Source organism: Myzus persicae, unplaced genomic scaffold (assembly GCF_001856785.1).
Source record: "Myzus persicae strain clone G006 unplaced genomic scaffold, MPER_G0061.0, whole genome shotgun sequence".
NCBI classification, from domain to species: domain Eukaryota; kingdom Metazoa; phylum Arthropoda; class Insecta; order Hemiptera; family Aphididae; genus Myzus; species Myzus persicae.
Genome location: NW_019100570.1, coordinates 123,563 through 130,582, shown reverse-complemented (window position 1 = coordinate 130,582; position 7,020 = coordinate 123,563). Strand labels below are relative to the sequence as shown.

Here is a 7,020-nt window from a genome sequence, read left to right as displayed (position 1 = left end):
AAAAACCCTTAACTTATTTAAACCTTTAAGAATAAAACATTTATCGTGCCGTGGAATTTTAAAAATTCACTTTATGTAACGAGAAATAACGGCATTAAAAAAGTCATTAATTGGTATTGCAGTAGAAATGCAATAGCTATTTTTTTTTTTTTATCTACAAGTAGTTACTACCTATAGACATCGTGAAGACTTTACTGCAATAACATGGCACTTCCCGCACCTAACCACCCTTCCCAGACTGTATGTATATATATTTATATACCTACTCCTATGCTTTTCGATATTTTTATTGCTCCCAAATGCCCTAAATTTTTTTTTTCTTACTCCACAAACTTCACGTCCATTACTATTCGGGAGCTATAAAATTGTTTGTAAATAATATATAAGCCAGGGGAGCAGTGAATATTTAATATTCAGGTGTATCGCGATAAAAACGAGACGAGAAAAACGATTTTGTGTTCGACGGAAAAAAAGTATCATCCCTATGTAGGTGCGCCTTTGAAAACATATCGCACTCGCGTTTACGGGGCTTGTTTACACGTGTAAATATATAGGTACCTATCCTGCGAGATTAAAAATACAACGAAAATCAATAACACCGTTTATAATACAATAAGACACTCTCGCCGATCACTGAGGGGGAGATGTGAACACACAAACTCGTCAACGTTAATTACGTTATTTATTGTAAAGAACGAAATTGCCGTTGCGCATGTGATGATTTCAATATAATTATTTCCACCATCACCGCTCACCATCAATGTCCTATGCTACACTAGTCGAACCCTTGCAGGATATAGACACGCGAAACGACCCTTTTGCGTACACACAAAACGATAATAACCAAAATAATAATAATTGTTAGTTGTTACACGTCATTACAATAACACAACCATTGTCGTTGCCATTTTTCCTTGCATTCATACCATATTATGCAATTATATAATACCGATAATGGTATTTGGGGTCGTGCATCGAACACGCTGACAAACTTCCACTGTAGTCCCGTCACTTCGTCGACAAAGTGAATAGGAATAGAGTGGACTAATGGACAATAAGTGAGCAATGAAAAGTAATTCAGAAACACAGTAATAATGCAATGTTTGAATTTCTATTTACGAACAAAATATTATATTATACCTCATAATTTAAAATGGAACATATTATGGCGTTAATTGAACTCAAAATCGTCAATATTTAAGAATAATGGAGTGACGCAGTTTATTATGACATCAAACACGAGTTTACAAGAAAATTACGGCATTTGATATTTTGATAGCACTCGAGTAATATTTATTTGTAGTATTAGTAGTACCACCTACTTAATTATCATTATATATTCATCCATCAGAAGTATGATGCCAATTAATATAATGTCACTTATCTCAGGAATTATATAGGTACATATTATAATACTTGAATTTTCAGTAAACATTGAATTTATTTATTGCTGTTAATTTGTTATTTTTGGTAAAATAGCTAAAAAAATATTCCTTAATTCAAAGCTAACACTATACAAACGTCTAATAAAAAAAGCCTTTCTTTACAGAGTACACACGGTCCCCAAATCTAGAGCTATGACACAAATAAATATTTAAAAAAATTCAAACCAAATATACAAAACAAAATGCAAGTTCTCTTGACAAAGACTTTCACTTTGAAGACATTGCAGGATTGTACTTTATTATCATACACCCGTTACTTTATTTTCTTATAAAATCAACTGACAATCCTCTCAAAAATCTCACTTACATCAATATTTTATGGTAAATATAAATCGTAAGAAAATATTAAAACCTAAATAGTGAGGAGATTTATTGAAATTCCCTCGTCGGTTAGGGGCGGTAATTTTTCTTCGAGTCACTCGTGCTATATTATCGTCCAATATCGTGTATGCTTGTCGTAAATGCGTACAGCTTATTGTTATGTGCGTTTATATTTCATATATTAAAATGTAAAAGTATAAAAAAACATACGTTATTCAATAAATATTTCCATCAAATAAATACTAACATTATATTAAACGAATTCTACAAATAAATAAAAAGAATTATGTGTAAACAAATACAGGGAATTGAAGAGAGGCCCACATTGCTTCCTCGCCTCGAAAAGACAAGCAAGTCGTTCAGCGCTGTAAATTGTAATACCTATACTTACAATCGATACATAATATTATACCTACACGTAGATGTATGAAAGCAATAAATTCGTGGCCCTAAAAAACGTAGCACTAATAATATGTACCCAAAAGTTTATATAACTATATACCTTGCATACCTACTTATGAGTTCTACGAAAATATATCCATACTAATCATTGTGGGTATTATAATTTCTAAATTATAATAAAATGATTATGTTGCGTGTCCCGTGCAATAATATGTTCCAAGAATAAATAAAAAATATAAAAGTCGTTATAATGTGGTCAGATGAAGGTTAAAGTGTAACATGAAAACAAAACTCCATAAAGGAATTGAATTTAAACTTGTAATATTTTTCTTTTTAAATCAAGATAAGAAAATAACCTTTACTTTTCTTCGGACCAAATAGCAACAACAGCTAATAAAGGTAAAAACAACATAAGCTAGTTCGGTCAAAACTTTTAGTCTCTTGAGACTTTCTAACCCAATAAAACTATCGTTGTTCAATATTAAAATAAATCCAATGAGATAAAATCAGAATGTCTTCCGAAGTTATTTACAACCAAATATAACACGTGGTTGTGGAGTATTATTAATTTAGTACTTTATGGCGACAATTAAATAGAAACGATTTGGTAATAGACAATGGGTGCGGTATTCCATAGTTGTCTGCTTGTTTTTAACACATTTAATATAATAGAAATATGTATACAATTCAATATTTAACACGGATTGACGTGCATCAAATATATTATGTTTATATATTTATAATTTATATATATATATATATATATATATACAACTATAAATCGACGAGGCGACTATATATGTACTATTATGTACTACATAAGTATCATAATAATAAACATAATAGGAATGTGAACAATGTATGGGTACACGTTGAAACATTACAGAAAATATATTGTTGTGAATGCAGAGTATTATGCTTGTACTGCGATACATATACACACTAAAAGATATCCATATTACTTTAGTACTATATAGATATCTACCCATATTTTTGTAATCTATAATGCACGTCGTCAAATTGAACGCATAGGTAAGTGCACTATTATTGTCACTTTGGCCATACGGTGTAACATAAAAGTGTCGTATTCGTGTGAATGTACAATACACGTTTAGAATATACTATAGGTATTCTAAAAAATTAAAGTATAAAAACGGAAGTGAAATAACACACCATATGCATTATTTATTGCTGAACACGTTTTCTATAATCTATCCAGCCGAAGGAGGGTGTCTGATGTAATGCGCATGCGCATGCTATATGTACATAAACCTATAGCATAACTATTTACTCGTCGTTTCTGCATGAATGTCAAAAGTAGACATTTTTTTTATTATATATTCAAACGATTCATCTTACGGTTTTTCGTGTTATTAATAATATTAGTCCATCATATAATTTCAAATGATAAATGCAGCTAATTATTACGGTAAGAGTTTAAAATACCACATACATATGGTATGGTGAAAAAAAATCATAAATTACCTTCATTGGTTTATGTTATTCAAACAGTATTCCAATACATTAAAAAAAAATCAACATTTCAACTTTTATAAATTTAATAAATTTTCCATAGCATACATTATACATAATATACAACACAATTAAATTTAAAACTATAAAGTAAATAACAGATGGGTAAAATGTGAAATGTAACAGATCAAATAAGTAATGAAAATACGATAATGTACTTAGATCCTAAAAGTTTTTCTATTGGTTTTGTAAGTTTTGAACGAAGTGGATCGTAAATCAAACCTACTAGCCTAATGAAGTCTGAAGAAAGATATCGATCATTTAACTCGGAAATAAAGAACAACTTACAAATTGTTTCAAGGTGGTGAAACTTTGTGACTCGTGTCAAAAGTAATTTTACAGTTTGTTGCTTCCAATGTAATACAATATTATTTATTATTATAACATTAACATTAATATTATAAAAATATAATGTTGTCTCCAATGTATATGCTCTCAATTTGTGAGTTAAACAATAGCTTGCTTGTTTTCAAAAACTTTAATATATTATTAATTATAATATAATATTTATATATTATTTAAATAAATAGTAAAATGACACAATAATAAATATACATATATATGATTTCAAATACTAAATAACTATATATATTATAATTAATATATTTATTTATCACGAAACCTTTTCACATTTTATTTTAATTATTTACCGAATGTTTTATTATGCGTTAACCACACTTAATATAATACTTAGATCCATAGGCAAACATCTTACTTTTGTCTGCTAAAATCATGACGTTGGTGAAATACAACAAATTAATTACTTATTAGTTGTTATTATACTACAAGGAAACTATTTTATTTTTCCCATCTCGACATAACAGCTTTATGATTATAAATTATAATTATGATCAAATCATACATTTGCTCACGTTGCGCATTACAAACTATTTTTTTATTTAACTTATTTTTTATTTTTTTGTGTATGTTGATTATAATTAATACTTTAAACATGTTTTTTTCAAGGTTAAGTACAAAATAGCAGAGTTAAGTAAATACGTAAATAGGCGATTGGAATATATTTTCAAATTTTAATGTAGGTTTATTTATTAGTTAAGCTAATGAGCTAATGGGAGGAGGTGAAAACACCCGTGGGTCTATGATTAATTGTAGGAAAAAAAATTTAACCACAGGACGTTAATCCCGCGAAAACTACTGGCCATACATAATAGTTGGTTTGAAACTCTAAAAAATGTTCCTTAAGCTCTTCTGTATAAATGAACATTAAAAAAAAAATAACATGATTACACAAAATATGGTCGGATGCATATATTGGTAATTGTGGTGCATTTTTTTTTTAAGATTTTGGTTTATCTACACAATTATATACTACCTTCTAATGTTTTGAAGTTTTTCTCTAGAAGAGAAATATATCCTATAAATGCCATTCATATTTCATAGTGTTTTATAGGGTGCATCGTATTTGTTCATGCAAAAAATACAAATTAATAATTTTAATAGTAATAATTGTACATTTTTTATTACCTAATAAAGTTACTCATATAAATTCACAGTTTTAATAACAATTTGGATTTTATTAAATACTACTTCGTCATATTTTTTAAAAATCTCTACTAAGTATTATAACTTATAGGTTAATACTATACAATCATTGGTAATTGTGTTATTTTCAGTCATTAACTTTAATGAGTTACTTTGTATTTGATGATTTATGATTACCTATCCATAATATACAAATAAATATAATTTAAATAAATTAAAAATAATACGAATAATTTATTTTAAAATAAAATTACCTAAATTAAAGTTGGTATTATCTTCCTCGTCACAAATAATCGACAATTTGAATACTCTCAAACAATTAAATTGTCATGAGTCAAATCTGATCCATATATAATGTCAATCAATTATCCAATGTAGTTGTATAATAAACCACCTAAAACGTCAATAAAAATAAGTTATGACTAGATTTGTTTCTAATAATTCTTTGAGCAATAATTGTATTATACTTAGATACATCTAAAAAAAAAAACACAGTACTTAATGTGAATTGTTTTAAAGTGATAACAAATTTATCACATCAAAGCACAATACCGAAAAGCAAATAATTTTTAAAATAATAATAATGTATGATTACCTGGTAATTGAAACAATTGATTATCACAAAGGAACAATTTTTTTTTTTAATTGTACAGTGGATACCCAGATTTATGATGGGGTCTGTTGTAACAAAACGCATGAATAATTATAAAACGATCGAAAATCGGAAATTTTCAATCAAAATCAATTTCATAGTTACAACAGTTTTGTATTATGATTTTTTATTACCTCTGGGTTACATTATTTTTTAATTCATTAAAATTTAATTATTTCATTTCTAGTCCTAGAAAAGTTTTAAATATATTTACTTACAAAACATCTACATAAAGTAGAAGACTTAAAACTTCTTTTCATCAACTGAATATCTGTTTTTCTACAGCATAACTAGTCTGTGTTTGTTGATTAACTTTAATTTAGTATATATTTGAAGAGAAACTAATTATAACCAAGTTTCAATAATTTATCCCCGCAAATCGAGTGATTAATTATTAAAGCTTATAAATACGTAATATTATACCTTTATGTCTATTAATTTATAATAACAATTATTACAGCGGTTTTGAGTTAAAAAATATGATTATTAATTATGTATAGGTATACACAGACAATTATAAATATAATTATTTTTAAATTGTATTTATGCATTGTTAAGTATTTAATATATGTATATTCTATATTATTTCATGACAACATTTCATTAAAATACATTGATCAAAATATTTAATACACCCAATTGATTCTGTTTGTATATTGTCAATTAGTTCCAATTTCTCGGTTACTATGGGAAATTAATCTGTATGCCTAATTTATACAATTTTTCAATTAAATGTATACTACTTGCAATATTGAATTTAATATAATATTTTGACTTTAATTTAAAACACGGAGAAAATATTAAGACTATGGTTGTCTCTTCGCAAATAATGAAATACTACTTACATGTAATTTTATTTCAGATTATACCAACCTTCATTATTCATTTTTTTTATTCAAGCTATATATTTTGTACTATTATAGCCATTGGTAAATCTTAAAAGAATGTTTGAATTGAAATCAATTTGAAATAATCAACAGATTTGAGTTGCACTATTTTAAAATGACGACATTTTATATTACCTACCGTGCTTCATGGGACAGTAAATATAGATTCAATGTAGATATATTGACCAGTAACAAGATACGAGTATGTTTATGGTTGATATTCAGAGTACATTAACCATGAACAATTATTAGCATACAGAAGTAAATAATATTATGT

The 7,020-nt window shown here is 27.1% G+C and overlaps 1 long non-coding RNA gene across 1 annotated transcript; it reads right to left on the bottom strand.

Moving 5' to 3' along the window:
* Window positions 1-4,976: 4,976 nt before the first annotated feature.
* LOC111033676 lies at window positions 4,977-5,949 on the bottom strand. Its single transcript, XR_002604451.1, has 2 exons — window positions 5,459-5,949; window positions 4,977-5,381 (listed from the first exon to the last, which is right to left on the bottom strand). It is a non-coding gene; the product is annotated as an uncharacterized LOC111033676 (long non-coding RNA).
* Between the last annotated feature and the right edge of the window lie 1,071 nt (window positions 5,950-7,020).